This window comes from Equus przewalskii, chromosome 15, assembly GCF_037783145.1.
Source record: "Equus przewalskii isolate Varuska chromosome 15, EquPr2, whole genome shotgun sequence".
NCBI classification, from domain to species: domain Eukaryota; kingdom Metazoa; phylum Chordata; class Mammalia; order Perissodactyla; family Equidae; genus Equus; species Equus przewalskii.
The window spans coordinates 48,537,619-48,560,070 of NC_091845.1; the positions used below are offsets into that span (position 1 = coordinate 48,537,619).

Genomic DNA, 22,452 nt, shown 5'->3' on the forward strand with positions numbered 1-22,452 from the left:
GAGTGAAAATACACCCTACCAACTCATATGGGATGCAGCACAAGCAGTCCTAAGAGGGAAATTCATAACAATACAGGCCCGCCCTAACAAACAAGAAAAATCTCAAATAAGCAATCTTAAACTACACCTAACAGAATTAGAAAAAGAAGAACAAAGCCTGAAGTCAGCAGACGGAGAGAAGTAATAAAAATTAGAGCAGAAGTAAATGAAATTGAAACAAAAAGAAAACAGTAGAAAGGATCAATGAAATAAAGAGCTAGTTCTTTGAGAAAAGAAGAAAACTGACAAACCCTTAGCCAGACTCACTAAGAAGAAAAGAGAGAAATCTCAAATAAATAAAATTAGAAATGGAAGAGGAGAAATTACAATGGATATCGCAGAAATACAAAAGATTATAAGAGAATACTATGAAAAACTATATGCTAACAAATTGGACAATCTAGAAGAAATGGATAAATTCTTAGATTCATACAACCTCCCAAAACTGAACCAAGAAGAAATAGAGAATCTGAATAGACCAATCACAAGTAAAGAGATTGAAACAGTAATCAAAAACCTCCCCCAAAATGAAAATCCAGGACCAGATGGCTTCTGTGGACAATTCTATCAAACACTTAAAGATTTAATACCTATCCTTCTCAAACTATTCCAAAAAACTGAGGAAGGTGGAACACTTCCTAACACATTCCATGAGGCCAACATCACCCTGATACCAAAGCCAAACGAGGAAGGAAAACTACAGGCCAATATCTCTGACGAACATAGATGCAAAAGTCCTCAACAAAATAATGGCAAACTGAATACAGCAATACATTAAGATCATACACCACAATCAAGTGGGATTTACACGAGGCACACAGGGGTAGTTCAACATCTGCAAATCAATCAATGTGATACACCACATTAACAAAATGAGGAATAAAAACCACATGATCATCTCAATAGATGCAGAGAAAGCATTTGACAAGATCCAACAGCCATTTATGATCAAAACTATCAACAAAATGGGTATAGAAGGAAATTATCTCAACATAATAAAGGCCATATATGACAAACCCACAGCCAACATCATACTCAATGGGGAAAAACTGAACGCCATCCCCCGAGAACAGGAACAAGACAAGGGTGCCCACTCTCACAACTCCTATTCAACATACTACTAGAGGTTTTGGCCATAACAATTAGGCAAGAAAAGAAATAAAAAGTAGCCAAATTGTCAAGGAAGAAGTGAAACTGTTTCTATTTGTGGATAACATGACTCCATATATAGAAAATGGTAAATAATTCATCAGAAAACTATCAGAAATAATCAACAACTACAGCAAAGTTGCAGGGTACAAAATAAACATGCAAAAATCAGTTGCATTTCTGTACTCTAATAAACTGACAGAAAGAGAACTCAAGGATACAATCCCATTTACAATTGTAACAAAAAAAATAAATCTAGGAATAAATTTAACCAAGGAGGTGAAAGACATACAATGAAAACTATAAGACATTATTGAAGAAATCAATGATGACATAAAGAAATGGCAAGATATTCCATGCACATGGATTGGAAGAATATAGTTAAAATGTCCATAATATCTAAAGCAATTTACAGATTCAATGCAATCGCAGTCAGAATCCCAATGATATTCTTTGCGGAAATAGAGCAAAGACTCCTAAAATTTGTATGGGGCAACAAAAGACCCTGAATAGCTAAAGCAATCCTGAGAAAAAAGAACAACACTGGAGGCGTCACACTCCCTGACTTCAAAATATACTACAAAGCTATAGAAATCAAAACAGCATGGTACTGGCACAAAAACAGACACACAGATCAACGGGACAGAATTGAAAGCCCAGAAATAAACCCACACACCTATGGACAGCTAATCTTTGACAAAGGAGCTAAGAACATACAATGGAGAAAGGAAAGTCTCTTCAATAAATGGTGTTGGGAAACCTGGACAGCACCATGCAAAAGATTGAAAGTAGATCATTATCTTACACCATTCACAAAAATTAACTCAAAATGGATCAAAGACTTGAAGGTAAGACTTGAAACCATAAAACTCCTTGAAGAAAATACAGGCAGGACCCTTCGACATCGGTCTTAGGAGGATCTTTTCAAATACCATGCCTACTCGGACAAGGGAAACAAAAGAAAAAATAAAGTGGGACTTCATCAGACTAAAGAGCTTCTCCAAGGCAAAGGAAATCAAGAACAAAACAAAAAGACAACCCGCCAACTGGGAGAAAACATTTGCAAATTATATATCTGATAAGGGGTTAACCTCCAAAACATACAAAGAACTCACACAACTCAACACCACTGACAAAACAACCCGATCAAAACATGGGCAGAGGATCTGAACAGACATTTTTCCAAAGGAGATATACAGATGGCCAATAGGCACATGAAAAGATGTTCAACAGCACTAATCATCAGGGAAATGCAAATGAAAACTACACTAAGATATCACCTTACACCTGTTAGAATGGTTATAATCACCAAGACAAAGAATAACAGATGTTGGAGAGGATTTGGAGAAAAGGGAACGCTCATACACTGTTGGTGGGAATGCAAACTGGTGCAGCCGCTATGGAAAACAGTATGGAGATTTCTCAAAAAATTAAAAATAGAAATACCATACGACCCAGCCATCCCACGACTGGGTGTTTATCCAAAGAACTTGAAATCAACAATTCAAAGAGACTTATGCACCCCTATGTTCTTTGCAGCATTATTCACAATAGCTAAGAAATTGAAGCAACCCAAGTGCCTATCAACTGATGATTGGATAAAGAAGACATGGTGTATACATATACAATGGAATACTACTCAGCCATCAAAAACCCACGAAATCGTCCCATTCACAATGACATGGATGCACCTTGAGAGAATTATGCTAAGCGAAATAAGCCAGACAGAGAAAGACAAACACCATATGATTTCACTCATATGTGGAAGATAAACAAACACATGGACAAAGAGAACAGATTAGTGGTTACCACAGGGGAAAGGGGTTGGGAGGTGGGCACAAGGGGTAAAGGGGCACATTTATATGGTGACTGACAAATAACAATGTACAACTGAAATTTCACAGTTATAAACTATTATGACCTCAACATAAAAAATTATCAAACACATGAGAAGACAAGCCATTCTGAGTCAACAGAAAAAACAAACAGCACATTCAGAGTGCAGATGTTGAAATTGTCAGATAGAGAATACAGAACAATATCACGTATGCAAACATTTTAAAGAAATAAAAGTTGTAATTACAAAGATTAACTTACAAAAAGAATCAGCAAAAAGTAGACACCTTTGAAGGGAAGACACTGAACTTCTAAAAATAAAAACTTGTGGATAACAAATTGTTGTTGAGGTACAAACACTACAAGGAGGATTAAACAGATTCGACACAAAGAATAAGTAAACTGGAATATACAGTTGAAATGTGAAAGAGATGTAAAGAGACTTGGAAGATAGAAGATTTAACATGCATCTAGTTGGAGGCCCAATATGAGAAACAGAAAAGAGATATTCAAAGAGATAAAAGCAATAAATTTCTAAAACTAGAAAAACATGAATCCTTAAATTCAGGATACAGTATATCCCAAACAGGATAAATAAAAAAGAAAGCTAAGGCTAGACACATTGCAATGAAACGTAGAACACCAGCGACAAAAGAAAAGATCTTCAAAAACATCTAGAGAAAAGACAGATCATGAACAAATGAGTAGTGTCCACAGTCGTCTGTTAAGAAACAAAAGTGGTTAAGCAATAGGAAATCAGAAGAGAGTGAAGAACACCTTCAAAATGTCGATAGAAGATAATAGCCAACCTAGAATTGTCTACTCAGTAAAATTATCTGTCAAGAACTACTGTAAAATAAAGAGTTATAGATAGTCAAAAATTGAGGGAGCATACGTGCAAGAGACCTGATTAATGAAACTTGTAAAGGATAAGAAGGAGGAAAATTATCTCAGGAGGACAGTCTGAGATGCAATAATGAGCAATCAAAATGGTAAAGATGTAAGCAAATCCAAATACGGATTGTATTAAATAATAAAAATTTGTCCAAATTGTAGAGTTAAAAAAAAAAAAGATCAAATGATGGGCAACAATACTATGTCAGGAGGGGACACCAGAGCCAGAGTGTCCCAGAACCTTTCTATTGTTTGGGGTGTAGGAGAGGAAAGGCAAGACTTCAGAGTTACATTTGCACGATAAAACTTCAATGATAACCAGGACAATTATATAGCCAGGAAACAGTAATGGAAAAACGTAGACTAATGGGAAAAACAAAAACAAAATCTCAATCCAGAAAAAAATCAAGGAAAGAGAAAAAAACAAAGGAAACACAGAAAAAGTGGATTGCAATAATTGTGATTGGAGAAATGAGTCAAAGTATATTGATTATCACTAGTTAAAGGAGATGGTTGGATTGAGCTTTTGAAAAATAAAATTAATATGCTGTTTTTAAATAGGGTGGCCAAGCTTTCCCAGTTTTCCCAGAACATACCCAATTTATGTCTTTTGTGCTAGTGTGGTGATTCATAGTGTCCCTTTCCCTCTCATACGGGTTTTGATTTGGGTGACCACTTGGTCACCCTGTAAGATGGCACACCCAAAGCGTAAAGACAGGAAAAGACCGAGAGTAAAAGGATGGAAAACGTTACAGTAGGCAAACATCAATCAAAAGAAAGCTGATTTAGCTATGTTACTACCAAACAACATAAAGATGAAGCATCATTTGGAATAGAGACTTCACCTAAAAACAAAAGTTTCAGTACACCAAAAATATTAATTTTAAATATATATGAACCTAATAAATGTCTTCAAATACACAAAATAATGGGTATAACAAACAGGAGAAATTGACAGCTCCAATAACATAATGAGAAATATCAATGCCTCTTTTTCAGGGGGTCAAATTATAGAAATTTAGCAAAGACAGAGAATATTTGAACAACAAACACAATTAGCAAGCTTTATGGAATGGCCATTTATAAAATTCTACATCTAACAATTAGAGAATACGCATTTTTCTCAAGCCTACTTGGGGCATTTGTGAAAGTTTACCATGTACTCGGCAATAATGTAAGCCTCAACAAATTTCAAAGAATAGGTACCATGTAGACCTGTCTTCTGACTATAATGCAATTAAATCAAACAGCTTAATTTAAAATTCCAGTGTATTTTTCATATATTTCTAATACAGTTATATTCACTTATCACAGTTGCATTCCATCCTGGGATCCCCTAATCTCCTAAATTATTATTTTTTAATTTGTATACATTAAGGTTCACTCTTTGTGCTGTAAAGTCCTATGGTTTTTGACAAATGCATAGGCACATGTACCCGACATTAGAGTGCCACAGAAGTTTCACCACCCTAAAAAATCTCCTGTGCTCTATTTATTGAACACTCCTCTCTCCTCTCAAACACCTGGCAACCACTGATCTTTTTATTGTATATCTTGCCTTTTCCCGAATGTCATATAGCTGGAAACATACAGTATACATCCTTTTCATATTGGCTTCTTTCGCTTAGCAATATGCACTTAAGGGTCATTCACATCTTTTCATGGCTTAATAACTCATCTTTTAAAAAAATCACTGAATAATATTCCACTATATCCACATACCACAGTTTATCCGTTCACCTCTTGAAGGACATTTTGGTTGCTTCCAGTGTTTGGCAATTGTGAATAAAGCTGGTATAAACATTTGCATGCAGGTTTCTGTGTAGACATAGTTTTCAAACCAGTTGGGTAAATACCTAGAACACAAATGCTGGATCATATGGTAAAGCTATGTTTAGCTGTGTGAGAAACTGCCAAACTGTCTTCCAACGTTGCTGTGCCATTTTGCACTCCCACCAGCAATGACTGAGAATCCTTGTCGTTCTGCATCCTTGCTAGCAATCGGTACTGTCAGTTTATTGGATTTTAGCCATTCTAATAGACATGCAGTGTATCTCATTCTTTCATTTTTTCTCATTCTTTTAAATTGTAATTCCTCAGTGACAAATAATGTTGAGCATCTTTTCTCATGCTTATTTGCCATCTGTATATCTTCTTTGGTGAATTATCTCTCTGGATCTTTTTCTCTTTTTTTAATTGGGATGCTTATTTTCTTGTTAAGCTTTGAGTTCTTTGTATATTTTGGATACAAGTGTTTTATGAGATATATGTTTTGCAAACATTTTCTCCAGTCTGTGGCTTGCCTTTTTGTTCTAACAGCATCTTTTGCAGAGCAGAAGTTTTTAATTTTAATAAAGTCCAACTTATCAATTTTTTTCTCTCATAGATTTTGCTTTTGGTGTTGTATCTAAAACTTCATTGCCAAACCTAAGGTCATCTAGATTTTCTCCTGTTTTTTTCTAGAAGTTTTGTAGGTTTTTTTTTTTTTGCCAATACCGTGCTATTTTGATTATAGTAGCTTTACAGTAAGTCTTGGAATCAGGTAGTGTGAGTCCTCCAGTTCTGCTCTTCTTCACTATCGTGTTGGCTATCCTAGGTCTTTTGCCTTTCCATGTGAACCTCAGAATCAGTTTGCTGATGTCTGTAAAACAGCTTGCTGTGCTTTTGATTGAGATTGTACTGAATCTATAGGTCAAGTTGGGAAGAATTGACGTCTTAAAAATAATACGGAGTCTTCTAACCCATGAACAAGGAATATATATAATTTTAAGTTTATTTTCATAAATATTCATATCTTTTAAGTTAAAAAAATGTCAGAAGTCAAAGAAGAGATCATAATGGAAACAAAAATATTTATAAATGGGAGGAGGGGCGGAGCAAAATGGCGGGGTGAGCTGACCTGGGATTCTCTCCCCTCCAAAATACAACAAAAGATTGGAAGAACTGAATTTCAGAGAATAAACATAATGCCAGCTTGTTAGAGACCTACAATACCAAGAAGGCGGAGATCATAAACCCTACTTACAGCCTCGGAGGCGCTGGAATGGTAGGAGAGAACATCGCTCCCTCCCCTAGAGTCTGCGATCGCTGGGGCATGGGTCAGGAAGGAGTGGGGGAGGGGCCGCGCGACCGGGGGATCATCCAGGACTCCTGCCGCTGGTTCAGTGGAAACCCACTGACGGGGGGAAAGCTTCCGTATGCGGGGACCCCATAAACCAAGGGCCTTGGGAGACCAGAGAACAGAACTGATCTGAACCCAGACCTGCACGTGTAACAGCCCCTCCCCCCAGGCAAAGCCAGTGGGCGCAGCCATCTTGCCCCAACGCGGAGAGCTCATAACACGTGGCTCTCGACCCCCATCTAGTGGCGACAGGCTGTAACTGCAACCGAATTCTACCACCATGCGAAAAAACCACTCCTCTACCATCCAGCAATTTATAAAAGCCCCAGACCAGAAGGAAAACAATAAAAACATAGAATTAAGTCCTGAGGACTTGGAATTAGGTAAACTAAGTGATAATGACTTCAGAGCAGCTATAATCAAAAAACTCAATGAGGTAGAGAGGAAGATAGAGAAACAAGCCGAGTTCTGGAGTTACTTCACAAAAGAGATTCAAATCATAAAGAAAAATCAAACAGAATTACTTGAGATGAAAAACACAATGGACCAGATAAAACAGAATACGGATTCCCTGAATGCCTGTGTAGATAACATAGAGGAGAAAATTAGCATAATCGAAGATACACAGGCTGAATGGCACCAGACAGAGGAAGAAAGAGAACTAAGAATTAAAAAAAATGAGGAAAATCTCCGAGAGATAATGGATTCAATGAGGAGTAAGAACATAAGGATCATAGGAATTCCCGAGAATATGGAAAAGGAAAATGGAGCAGAAAGTGTGCTTAATGAAATTATTGAAGAGAACTTCCCAAATCTAGGGATCGACGGAGAAATGTGTGTAGAGGAGGGTTTTAGATCTCCTAGATTTGTCAATGTAAAAAGAGCTACCCCAAGGCACATAGTAGTAAAGTTGGCAAAAAGGAATGATAAGGAAACAATACTCAGGGAAGTAAGGAAAAAAAAGAGAATAACCTATAAAGGAGCCCCTGTCAGACTGTCAGCGGATTTCTCTACAGAAACCCTACAAGCTAGGAGAGAATGGAGTGACATTTTCAAAGCTTTAAAGGATAAAAATCTTAAGCCAAGAATACTCTATCCAGCTAGAATTTCCTTCAGATATGAGGGAGAAATTAAATCTTTTCCAGACAAACGAAAGTTAAGGGAATTTGTAACTAAAAGCCCTCCATTACCAGAAATCCTCAAGAAGGCTCTCATACCTGAAAAAAGAAAAAAGGGAGAAAGGGGACACAATCCACAGACTAGGGAGACTGATGGATAGAACCAGAACAGGATAGCAAATATTGAATTATAGCATTAGGGTAAAGGTAAGGAAACTACCAAAACAAGGACAATCTTAGCACACTAACTACCAATTAATAAGAAGAGTTGGAATAAAAAATGAAAATAATTATTTGGGAGGGGAAGAGCAAATGTCTAAATCAGTATTGGTCAAGTAAGTAAGAGACCACCAGAGAATAGACTATATTATACACGAGATTCTAAATACAAACATCAAGGTAGACACTAAAATAAAGTACAGAACAGAGTGACAAATCATAAATAAGGAAAAATCTAAGAAACCCAGCATACGAAATTGCAGTATTAAATGGGTAGTCTAAAGCAAACAGGAAAAGAAACGCAGCAAAACAAGATAATGAGTGACAGATTAATAGCACTAAGTCCACATGCATCAATAATCACTCTCAATGTGAACGGATTGAACTCTCCAATAAAAAGACACAGAGTGGCAAAATGGATTAAAGAACACGATCCAACAATTTGTTGCCTCCAGGAAACACACCTCAGCCCCAAGGACAAACACAGACCCAGGGTGAAGGGGTGGAGGACAATACTTCAAGCAAATAGCAAGGAAAAAAGGCAGGTGTTGCAATTCTCATATCAGACCAAGTGGATTTCAAAATAAGACAGGTAAAGAGAGACACAGAGGGACAATATATTGTGATCAAAGGGACACTTCATCAAGAAGAAATAACACTTATAAATATCTATGCACCCAACACAGGAGCACCAAGATTCATAAAGCAACTATTAACAGACCTAAAGGAAGATGTTAAAAACAACACAATAATAGTAGGGGACCTCAACACCCCACTCACATCAATGCACAGATCATCCAGACAGAAAATCAACAAGGAAATAGTGGAGCTAAATGAAAAACTAAAACAATTGGACTTAATAGACATATATAGATCACTCCACCCTGAAAGAGCTGAATACACATTCTTCTCAAGTGCACATGGAACATTCTCTAGGATAGACCATATGTTGGGAAACAAGGCAAGCCTCTACAAATTTAAAAAAATGGAAATAATAACAAGCATCTTCTCAGATCATAGTGCTATAAGGCTAGAAATTAATTACAAGAAAAAAGCTGAGAAAGGCACAAAGATGTGGAGACTAAACAACACACTACTGAACAAGCAATGGATCATTGAAGAAATTAAAGAAGAAATAAAAAAATACCTGGAAACAAATGAAAATGATAGCATGCCATACCAACTCATATGGGATACAGCAAAAGCTGTATTAAGAGGAAAATTCATCGCAATACAGGCACATCTCAACAAACAAGAAAAATCCCAAATGAGCAACCTTAAAGCACACCTAACTGAACTAGAGAAAAAAGAACAAATGAAGCCCAAAGGGAGCAGAAGGAGAGAAATAATAAAAATCAGAGCAGAAATAAATACTATTGAAACGAAAAAGGCAGTAGAAAGGAGCAATGAGACAAACAGCTGGTTTTTTGAGAAGATAAATATAACTGACAAACCACTAGCCAGACTTACAAAGAAAACAAGGGAGAAAGCTCAATAAACAAAATCAGAAATGAGCAAGGAGAAATAACAGCAGACTCTGCAGAAATACAACAGATTATGAGAGAATACTACAAAAAACTATATGCCAACAGAATGGCTAACCTAGAGGAAATGGATAAATTCTTGGACTCCTACAATCTCCCAAAGCTCACTCAAGAAGAGGCAGACAATTTGAACAGACCAATCACAAGGAAAGAGATTGAAACAGCAATCAAAAACATCCCAAAGAATAAAACCCCAGGACCAGATGGCTTTCCTGGGGAATTCTACCAAACTTTCAGAGAGGATTTAATACCTATCCTTTTCAAGCTATTCCAAAAAATTAGGGAAGATGGAACACTTCCTAACACATTCTATGAGGCCAACATCACGCTGATACCAAAACCTGATAAGGACACCACGAAAAAAGAGAACTACAGGCCAATATCACTGATGAACATAGATGCAAAAATTCTAAACAAAATTTTGGCAACCAGAATTCAGCAATTCATCAAAAGAATCATACATCAGGATCAGGTGGGATTCATACCAGGGACACAGGGATGGTTCAACATCCGCAAATCAATCAACGTGATACACCACATCAACAAACTGAGGAATAAAAACCACATGATCATCTCAATAGATGCAGAGAAGGCATTTGACAAGATCCAACAGCCATTTATGATAAAAACTCTGAACAAAATGGGCATAGAAGGAAACTACCTCAACATAATAAAGGCCATATACGACAAACCCATAGCCAACAACATACTCAATGGGCAAAAACTGAACGCCATCCCCCTGAAAACAGGAACGAGACAAGGATGCCCTCTATCACCACTCTTATTTAACATAGTACTGGAGGTCCTGGCCAGAGCAATCAGGCAAGAAAAAGGAATAAAAGGAATCCAAATAGGGAGGGAAGAAGTGAAACTCTCCCTGTTTGCAGATGACGTGATCTTATATATAGAAAACCCCAAAGAATCCATTGGAAAACTGTTAGAAGTAATCAACAACTACAGCAAAGTTGCAGGGTATAAAATCAATTTGCATAAATCAGTAGCATTTCTATACTCCAGTAATGAACCAACAGAAAAAGAACTCAAGAACACAATACCATTCACAATCGCAACAAAAAGAATAAAATACCTTGGGGTAAATTTAACTAAGGAAGTGAAGGACCTATATAATGAAAATTACAAGGCCTTTCTGAGAGAATTGGATGACGACATAAGGAGATGGAAAGACATTCCATGTACATGGATTGGAAGAATAAACATAGTTAAAATGTCCGTTCTACCTAAAGCAATCTACAGATTCAACGCCATCCCAATCAGAATCCCAATGACATTCTTTACAGAATTAGAACAAAGAATCCCAAAATTCACATGGGGCAACAAAAGACCCCGAATTTCTAAAGCAATCCTGAGAAAAAAGAACAAAATGGGAGGCATCACAATCCCTGACTTCAAAACATACTACAAAGCTACAGTAATGAAAACAGCATGGTACTGGTACAAAAGCAGGTGCACAGATCAATGGAACAGAATTGAAAGCCCAGAAATAAAACCACACATCTATGGACAGCTTATCTTTGACAAAGGAGCTGAGGGCATCCAATGGAGAAAAGAAAGTCTTTTCAACAAATGGTGCTGGGAAAACTGGAAAGCCACATGTAAAAGAATGAAAATTGACCATTCTTTTTCACCATTCACCAAAATAAACTCAAAATGGATCAAAGACCTAAAGGTGAGACCTGAAACCATAAGGCTTCTGGAAGAAAACGTAGGCAGTACACTCTTTGACATCAGTATTAAAAGGATCTTTTCGGACACCATGCCTTCTCAGAGAAGGGAAACAATAGAAAGAATAAACAAATGGGACTTCATCAGATTAAAGAGCTTCTTCAAGTCAAATGAAAACAAGATTGAAGCAAAAAAACAACCCACTAACTGGGAAAAAATATTTGCAAGTCATGTATCTGACAAAGGCTTAATATCCATCATATATAAAGAACTCTCGCAACTCAACAACAAAACATCAAACAACCCAATCAAAAAATGGGCTGAAGACATGAACAGACAGTTCTCTAAAGAAGATATACTGATGGCCAATAGGCACATGAAAAGATGCTCATCATCGCTGATCATCAGGGAAATGCAAATCAAAACTAAACTAAGATATCACCTTACACCCATTAGAATGACAAAAATATTTAAAACTAATAGTAACAAATGTTGGAGAGGTTGCGGAGAAAAAGGAACCCTCATACACTGCTGGTGGGAATGCAAACTGGTGCAGCCACTATGGAAAACAGTATGGAGATTCCTCAAAAAATTAAAAATAGAACTACCATACGATCCAGCCATCCCACTACTGGGTATTTATCCAAAGAGCTTGAAGTCAGCAATCCCAAAAGTCCTGTGCACCCCAATGTTTATTGCAGCATTATTTACAATAGCCAAGACATGGAAGCAACCTAAGTGCCCAGCAACAGACGAATGGATAAAGAAGATGTGGTACATATATACAATGGAATACTACTCAGCTGTAAAACAGAACAAAATCATTCCATTTGCAATAACATGGATGGACCTTGAGGGAATTATGTTAAGTGAAATAAGCCAGCGAGAGCAGGATAATCTGTGTATGACTCCACTCATATAGGAATTTAAAATTATGGACTAAGAACAGTTTAGTGGATACCAGGGGAAAGGTGGAGTGGGGGGTGGGCACAAAGGGTGAAGTGGTGCACCTACAACATGACTGACAAACATTAATGTACAACTGAAATTTCACAAGATTGTAACCTCTCATTAACTCAATAAAAAAAATTTATAAATGACTGATAATGAAAACTATAACATATCAAAACTTGTAGGTGGTACAAATAGTGGTACTTTATGGGAAATTTATAGCTTTAACTGCTTTATAATAGAAAATCAGAAAGATTGAAATTAATAAAGTAAATATACATCATAAGAAGTGAAAAAGAATAGAATAAATTCAAATAAGTAAAGGAGGGAGACAATAAAGTTAAGACAGAAATAAAGGAAATAGAAAACAAAAATATAAGAAGAGAATCAACAAAGCCCAAAATTGTTGCTTCGAACAGATGAGTAAGTTAGACAAACCTCTGGTGAAATTAAATAAAAAATGAAAAAGACAAAAAGTACAAATAAGTCTTTTATATATGCAAAAATGATTATAAAGATACAGGAAGATTAAAAATATTAACTAAATACTAACATCAACTTTATGTTAATGATTTTGAAACATAGATGAACTAAATTCCTAAAACAAAATGAATCAATATAGACTTAAGAATAAAGAGAAAGCCTTAAAAGTTCTATAGTGATTAAAGAAATGAAAGCAGAAGTTAAGAATCTTTCTACAAAGAAAACACCAGACCCAAACCATTTTATAGGTCTACCAAACTTTTATGGAACAGATCATTCCAGTTTGTACAAATTGTTTCAGAGAATAGGAAAAGAGATACATTCCCAAATCATTCTAACTTTGATAATAAAACTAGAAAATTACAGTACAGAAAGGAAATTACAGATGCATTTCATTCATAAAAATCGATGGAAAAAGCCTAAATACGATATTAGTAAATCAAATTTGATAGTGCATAAATAGGAAGAATATACCATGGTCAAGGTAATTTTAACCTCGAAATGCAAAGATTGTTTTACTATCAGAAAATATACAAATCTTTATCATGTTTAATAGATTAAAGGAGAAAAACCATATGATCATGTTTATAAATACAGAAAATGCATTTGATAACATTCAACACTGATTTGTGATTTTTAAAAAAATGGAAAAATTGGAACTTCTTTGATCTAATACAGAGAATCTATGCCCTACCCATTCAAAAAAAAATCCTAAGAGGGAAACATTAGAATTATTCCTTTAAAATTCCAAGACAAAGATGCCCACAGTCACCCATTCAGCATTGTACTGGCGGCCCCAGCCAACGCAATGAGATAAAGAGAAACAAAAAGCACAAAGATTGGAAAGAAGAAACCAAACTCAAAAGACTCTACAAATAATTAGAAACAATAGGAGACCTTAGCGAGCTGGCTGGCTATAATGTGAATATATAAGTCAATTACATGTCTGTAAACCCAAAACAATTAAGTTTGTAAAAATATACCATTTAATGGAACAGTGTTCAAATTCACTTGACATTAGAGAGATGCAAATTACAACAATACTAAGAAACACTTCTTAACTGTTGTATCGACAAAAATTAAAATTATGACAACCCATTTTGTTGGTGAGGCTGTGAGGAAACAAGCTCTTTCCTACATTGTTGGCGAGAATGTGAACTGGTACAACCCTTCTGAAGGCCAATTTGGCAATATCTTCTGGGAAGTTATTCCTTCCTGGCTTCTGGGAATTGAGCTCGTGGAGTGTGCCCTGTGCTACTAACTGATGAGTGTTCTGCATGCTTGGAGCTTAGAACCACTGTGTACCAGCCTGTCTAGGTGGTTTGTGCCTTATGGCGAACATTTCCTTTCCTTCTTGAGGGCTGAAGTCGGGTAGTGAAGTTTCGGTTACTGCAGTTCATTGTGAAGTCATTAGGTAGAGCCCCAGTAAAAACCCTGGACTCCTAGGCTCAAGGAAGGCTCCCTGGCAGAAAAGACTTGACACGCGTTGCTGGAGATATAAGGGCGTCCTGTGTAATTCCACGGAGAGAGTACTATTGGAAGCTGGTGCCTGGTATCCTCTAGACTCCACCCAATACCTATTTTCCCTTTATTGACCTTGCTTGATATCCTGTTGCTGTAATAAATTTTAGCTGTGAGTATATCAACTTCTGAGGTCTCTGAGTGCTTCAAGTGAATCACAGAACCTGGGGGTGGTCTTAGAGACCAACGATAAGAAAATAAATATACACAAGATTATTCACGGCAGTACTGATTGTATTACAAAATGTTGGGAACAACCTAAATGTCCATATTATAGGAGGACGGTAGAATAGTGGTGGTACATCCACATAATGGAATATCATGCAGCTGTAAAAAAGAATGAGGAAAATTTGTATGAACTGATATGGAATGATTTTCAGGCCATAAGAGGTAAGTGAAAAAAGCAATATGCTCAAGAGTATCCGTAGTATGCTACTCTTCATATAACAAAAGGGACATAAGAGAATATACAGGTATATGCTCATTTGTGGGAAAAAATACAGGAAGGATATGTCAAAAACTACTGAGATTGGTTATCTATGAGAGTGAGTGGGTGGGAACAGGTGAAAAGAATGAGGGAATGGAATGGGGAGGAAGGGCTGGGGGGGATACTTCTCTGAGTGTAGCTTTTGTATAATTCTGACTTTTAGAACCATAGCAATGTTTCACATGCAGCCAGGCCCCCAATAAAAAATTAATTGGATTCAATCAGGATGAGGAGGAAACCAAAACAGTAACAAGTCAACCTAACTGTATTACAATAAATAGCATAGCCACGTTGAAGGGAATAGGGAAGAAAAGAACTAACCTAAGAAATTTGAAAAACAGTATGTTGACTATATATTATAAAGCTGAAGATAAGAATTGTACAAAAATATCGCACTCTTGTTAGTGAATTTGTTTTTCACAGGGATATGAATTTGCAATTCTGAAACTACTTCATGTGTGTACTGGATTTAAGCAAATAAGCAACTGTACTGTCAATAATAACAGCTTCATTTCTCTCTGTTAGAAAAAGAAGCTACAACTAAGGACGGGGGAGACTGGAATGAAGACGGTGTTCGATAGGAATCAAAGGTAGCAATATGAACTCGTGATGACATAGAGATGGAGATAGCAGTAAGTGTGTAGATATATTTTCTAGCTCTGTCCACTGAGATGGCCTAGAAGCAATAACCCCTGAGTAGAAATGATCACACCTAGTACTCAGATCTTGGTTTCTAAATAAAAGAACCAGAGTTCTTTGGAGAAATGGTTGATTCCAGGGCTGGGGCAGGGAAAGCACAGGACGAGTGAGAAATGTCTTGTGGTACCAGAAAGTAAGGTCATGCCCCCCAAATGATGGAACATGTCAAAAGGGCACAGGAGCCAAACAGAAAGAGCCTCTAATGACCAAGTCTGGGACAATTTTAGCAACAAAATAATAATGTTAGTAATAGATTATAATCTATAGAATAAATATACCTGATATAAATGAGTAATTGAATAAACAAACGGGGGGAAAAGGACAGCTATTCACAATAGAATTCTACATTAATGAATATAGAAGGAATGATGAAAACAGAAAATCACCACTTGGCAAGCACGTCAGTTAATTGTTGCAGACAGGAATCATTGTTCAGTATTAAAATTAGAGGATGAAAATATGAGAAGCAAATATTTGCACAGTCTCAAGTTATCTCCCCACAAGATGCTTACCTATTACAAAGAGAAAGACAGTGACTTTATAGTGAAGAAACTTGGCAGACACCACTTCAACTGTATGATTGAAGTTAAAATGACCAGTAATGGGATATGTTGACATCATGTACCCCTTGATATCATGCAGTAAGAAGGGCACATGATCACTTCTGAGGTATTTTTGCCAAAAATGCATAACTAACTGTGCAAAAATGCATAATTAATATAATCATGCAAAAACACCAAACAAATTTAGGGACATTCTACGAAATAACTGACTAGTACTTTTGAAAGTGTCGAAGCGTAAAGGAAGAAGTGTTAGGAACCTTTCCAGATTGGAGAGATGAAGACGACATGCCAGCTAAATGGAGCGAGAGAGCCTAGATTGGATTCCAGACCAGGAAAACATTAGTGGGATGATTTGCAAAATTCAAGTAAGATCTCTAGATTAGTTAATAGTATTGTGTCAACACTAATTTCCTGGTTTAGATAATTGTACTATGGTTATGTAAGATGCTAACATTAGGGGAAGTTGGGCAAAGGATAAATGGGAATTCTGTGTACTATTTTTGCAATTTTTTTAACTCTAAAATTATTTCAAACTAAAAATATTTTTTAAAACGTGGAAATTGAGAAAAGATGCCATTTATATTATTAAGAAAATATAAACTAGGAACAAATCTAAAAAAATACATACAAGACATCCATTAGGATGGCTATTATTTAAAAAATCAGAAAACTAGTGTTAGCAACGAAGTGGAGAAATTGGAACCCTTGTGCATTGAGAATTGGAATGTGAAATGCAGCCACTGTGGAAAACAGTATGGCAGTTCCTCAAAAAATTAAAAATAGAGTTACCCATTTGATCTAGTAATTCCACTTCTGGGTATAAATCCAAAATATTTGTAAGCAGGGACTCAAGCAGATATCCGTACGCCAGTGTTCATAGCAGCACCATTCCCAACAGCCAAAAGGTGGAAGCAACCCAAGTGCCCACTGATGGATGAATAGATAAGCAAAATGTGGTTTATATACACAAGGGAATATTATTCAGCCCTAAAAAGGAATGAAATTCTGATACATGCTACAACATTGAACCTTGAAGACCTTATGTTAAGTGAAACAAGCCAATTACAAAAGAACAAATATTGTATGATTCCACATATATGACGTACCTAGAGCAGTAAAATAAATAAAGACATAAAGCAGCATGGCAGTTGCCAAGGGCTTGTGGGGAGAGGGCATAGGGGGTATTGTTAAATAGGTACAGAGTTTCAGTTGGGGAAAATGAAAAAGTCTGGAGATGGATGATGGTGACAGTTGTACAACAGTGTAAGTGTACTTAATGCCTCTGAACTGTAAAAAATGGTTAAAAAGAAAGAACTTCTACAACTCATTAGCAAAAAACAAACACTCCAAATAAAAAATGGGCAGAAAAAGTCAATAGACATTTTTCCAAAGAAGACACACAAATGGCCAACAGGTACATGAAAAGGTGCTCGACATCACTAATCATCAGAGAAATGCAAATCAAAATTATAACAAGATATCACCTCACATCTGTTAGAATGACTATTACCACAAAGGCAAGAGAAGGGCTAGCCTGGGGGTGTAGTGGTTAAGCTTGTGTGCTCTACTTCAGCAGCCTCAAGCAAAAAGAGGAAGATTGTCAACAGCTGTTAGCTCGGGGCCAATCTCCCTCACCCCCCCAAAAAAATAAAAGGCAAGAGATAACAAGTGTTGGTGAGAATGTGGAGAAAAGGGAACTCTTATTCACTGTTGATAGAGACATAAATTGGTACAGCCACTGTGGAAAACAATATGGAGGTTCCTTAAAAATTAGAAGTAAGACTATCATATGATCCAAGAATCCCACTTCTGGGTATATTTTCAAAGAAATGAAAACAGAATATTGAAGAGATATCTGTACCCCCATGTTCATAGCAGCATTATTCACAATAGCGAAGACTTGGAAGCAACCTAAGTGTCCATCCATGAATGAGTAGATAAAGAAGATGTAGTATATACATACAATGGAATATTGTTCAGCCGTGAGAAAGAAGGAAATCCTGCCATTTGCCACAACATGGATGGAGCTTGAGGGCATTATGCTGAGTGAAATAAGCCAGACAGGGAAAGACAAAAACTGCATGGTATCACTTATTTGTGGAATCTTAAAAAATAAAAACGGAAAAGTCAAACTCATAGAAACAGAAAGTAGAAAAGGGGTTGCCAGGGGCTGGGGGGTGGGGGAAATAGGGAGAAGCTGGTAAAAGGGTGCAGACTTTCAACTGTAAGATGAATAAGATCTGAGGATCTAATGTAAATCATGGTGACTATAGCTAACAATACTGTATTGTGTAATTGAAGCTTGCTGAGAGTAGAACTTAAATATACTCACCAAAAAAAAAAGAGAAAGGGAAATATGCAAGGTGATGGATGTGTTCATTAACTAGATGGGGGGAATCCTTTCACAATGTACAATTTAAATATCTTATCAGTTTAATTGTCAATTATACCTCAACAAAGCTAAACATTTTTTAAAATGGTTAAAATGATCAATTTTATGGTATGTATATTTTACCACAATAAAAAATGGTTTAAACATATGTGCAAGACCTGTGTGTAAAACAATTATAAAATTTACAGAAGTATGTTAAGGAAGAAAAATAAACGGACATTTCATGGTCATGAAGAAAAGTTGTCAATTCTTCCCTGTATCAATCTGTAGATTCAGTACAACTCCAGTCAAAATCCAAAACGTATTTTTCGTGAAATCTGTCAAGATGATTCTAAAACTAATATGGAAGAACAAAGGGCAGAAATACTTAAGACAGTTCTGAAGAATAACAAGGAGAAATGATTTGTCCTGCCAAATATCAAATTTAGTATAAAGTTATATTCATTAAAGGCAAGGTGGTGTCAACACAGAAATAGCTAAATAGCAAGCCCAGAATAGATCTACGCAAATAAAGTTTTGATACATGAGAGAGAGTAGGAGAGTAACATGACAGATCAGTAAACAGACAAAAATTAACATTGGATTTCTGTTGCACACCATGAACAAAAATACCAGTCTTACGAAGGATTTATATTTCAAAGACAAAACTTTTAGTAGAAAAAATCAGGAATATATTTTTTACTTTCGGGTGAGGAATGATTTCTTAATCAGGACACAAAAGCTATGCTATTTTATGCTAACCATAAATTTAAAAATTATAAATTTGACTACTTAAAAATGAAAATATTAAAGTAAAAAAATCACATCACAAGTGGGAGTCTAATATTTGTAAACGTATTACAGAAAAAAGTTTAGGATCAAGAATATGTAAAGAACCCCACAAATCAATAGGAAAAAAACAATCGAAAAATGAGCAAAAGACATGAATGGGCATTTCAAGAAGAAGAAATTCATGTGGCCCACCGACATATGAAGAGATGTTCAACCTCTTTAATAATGAGGAAAATGCAAATCAAGACCATAATGAGATGTTTACACTCATTTGCTTGACAAAACTTAAAAAGTCTGACCATACCAAGTGCTGGAGACGGTCTATCTTTCATACATTTCTGGCAGGATTATTCCTAGTTCCACTTTGGAAAACAAGTTGACATTGTCTTATAAAGTTGAATATTCCCATATTTTATGACCCAGCAATTCTACTCCCAGGTACTCTGAGGAAATATTTGTACATATGATGCAGGAAATTAGTACCAAAATGTTCATGACAACACACTTCAAATATGAAAAAAAAGAGTCCAAATGTCCATCAGTAGAAGAAGGGATAAACTGGTATATGTATATAGTGAAATACAATACAGCAGTGAAAATGAATCAACTTTAGCTCCGTCCATTAACACTTGACCAGCCATTGCTGGCCTTGAAGATGGAAGGGGACCATGAGCCAAGGAATGTGGGCAGCCTCTTAAAGGTGGAAAAGCAAGAACATGGGTTCTCCCCCAGAGCCTCTGGAAAGGAACGCAGCCCTATGGACACCTTGATTTTAGCCCAGTGAGACCCAGTTTGGACTTCTGACCTCCAGAACCATGAGGTAATAAATGTCTTGTTTAAGCCACTAAGTTTGTGGCAATTTTTTACAGCAGCAATAGGAAACTAACACAGTGGGGAAGGTTAGAGGGGGAGAAGGGTGGACGGAGGAGACGTCCCAGGGAGGGCGGAAGGGAAACTTTGCTCTCCTCACAGAGATTTGGCTTTCAGGCCTGGAGCCAGCTGTACCAGCCTTCCTCAGCAGGACCCCTCCTAGTCTCCCCCCAGCATCACCTGAATGCCCACAGGGGGCTAATAGCCTACTCGGCCCTAGAGCCTTTGCTCCTCTACTGATCCCAAAGGTCCCCTGCCAAGTGGACAGGCCCCAGACAATTGGTTCTCAGTGTACAAAAGAGGAAACTGAGGCCCGGAAAAGGGACATAGCCAGGAGCAGCGCTCCATATGAGGGCAGGAAATGGCCAGATGCCACACCTGAGAACTCACGCTTCCTGTGAGGGCAGCCTGCTCCTTCCACAGACTCCCCACAGCCGAATGGGCCCCGGCAGGCTCCTGTCCACACCTGTGCTGATAACGTGGCCCCACAATTGCCGAGTGTCATCATAATTTGCCACCCTCCACACCCTCCCAGTCCCTCCTCCCTGGAGACAGGACCACAAGCCAAAGCCAGGGCCCACCTGACCACAATCCAGGCCCAGCCAGACTCTTGGAAGCAGAACTCTTGGGTTCCATTGGTGGCCGGGTAGTAGTGTCACAATGGGGCAGGGAGGTCCTCATGATGGGGTAGGAGCAGCATTCTACTCCAGGGGCACAACTGGCTACAGACACTAGGGACAGAATGGGGCAAGGCAGATTGGGGAAATCTCCCCGTGAGCCAGCCCTGGGCCTTTGTGCAGACTCTCCCCAGCACCTGGAGCACCTGTGCTCCCCGTAAGGGCCTCACCTCCACTGAGGGAAATTCTCCCACCCTTCCAGATACAACTTGCCCATCCCCAGTCTCCACTCCTGAGGTGGGGGGGATGGAGAGGAGACATCAGACAAAGAGCAGACCCTACCTTCAGCTGCTCCCAGATCTGGGGGCAGAGGTGGAGCAGAGCTAAGGGACTAGCCTTCCATCTACCATCTGCTGGCGGCTTCCATCTACCATCTCTGTGCAGGACACTTGTTTCGCTGAAGGGGAGGAGAGGGTGTAGGTTAAAGATTTGGTGGTAGAAGTTTTGGGGAGCTGCCATATGATGGCTTCTCCTTTCTCCAAACGGAGGAGAAGTGATCTGTTAGGAGGTAGGAGGAAGGGAGGAATGCAGAGTGGAGGTTAGAAATAGCCACTGGTGAGAGTTGGAAAATAAGCTGAGTAGCAAAAGCTGGTAGGAGTGCTGGGTGCTGTGAAAGACCCAGTTTGAGGCTGGCGACTGCGAATTCACAGTACAGGTTTCCTGGGCATGCGACTCTCAAGCAGTGACCAGCAGTCTAGGGTACAGGGAGAGAGAAGACCGACAATCAGGCTCATTCGCTGCTACTGTTTTGCTAGTTGAATACAATCAAAGGGTGAAAGGGGTAAAGTGGAGGGTGTTGGCAAGAGAAAGAAATGCTCTCTCTCTCAATAGAAATTAAAATGATGGCTTACATCCTCTAATCTGAGAAGACAGAGCTGGGGAGAAAGTAGTAAGGTTGACAGACCATAAGGCCTAATGAGGCTAAGGATGGTATATGGACTGATGTTTGTGTCCCCCCAGATTGATATATTGAAGCCCTGACTCCCAATGTGATGATATTTGGAGATGGGTCTTTGGGAGGTAATTTGGGTTAGATTAGGTCATGAGGGTGGAGCCCTCATGATGGAATTAGAGGTCTTATAAGAGAGAGAGATCTTTCTCCCTCCACATGCATGCCAAGGAAAGGCCATGTGAGGACACAGCAAGAAGGCAGCCATCGGCAAGGCAGAAAGAGGCCCTCCCCGGAACCTGACCCTGCTGGCAACTTGATCTTGGACTTCCAGCCTCCAGAACTGTGAGAAAACAAATTTCTGCTTTTAAGCCACCCAGTCTGTGGTACTTTCTTAATTGCAGCCTGGGCAGACTAAGGCAGATAGGAATGATGGAGCAAACAAGCCGGAAGGATGGGATGCTGTGGTCAGAGAATGGGACGTCTGAATTAGAGATTCATTCATTTATTCACTTAGATGTCAGAAATTTTTGAGATTTTGGAGGT

General features: G+C 37.9%; 1 protein-coding gene across 9 annotated transcripts in view; it reads right to left on the reverse strand.

Moving 5' to 3' along the window:
• Positions 1-20,988, reverse strand: part of SLC22A14 (solute carrier family 22 member 14) — a 41,720-nt gene extending 20,732 nt beyond the window's left edge. For 2 of the 9 annotated variants that reach the window (XM_070577252.1, XM_070577247.1), the window contains exon 1: positions 20,922-20,988. The gene's annotated coding sequence lies outside the window, so the exon portion shown is untranslated. Of the gene's footprint in view, positions 1-20,718; positions 20,855-20,921 lie in introns of those variants that run through there. The other 7 variants (XM_070577245.1, XM_070577246.1, XM_070577250.1 and 4 more) reach the window with 7 other exon arrangements.
• Between the last annotated feature and the right edge of the window lie 1,464 nt (positions 20,989-22,452).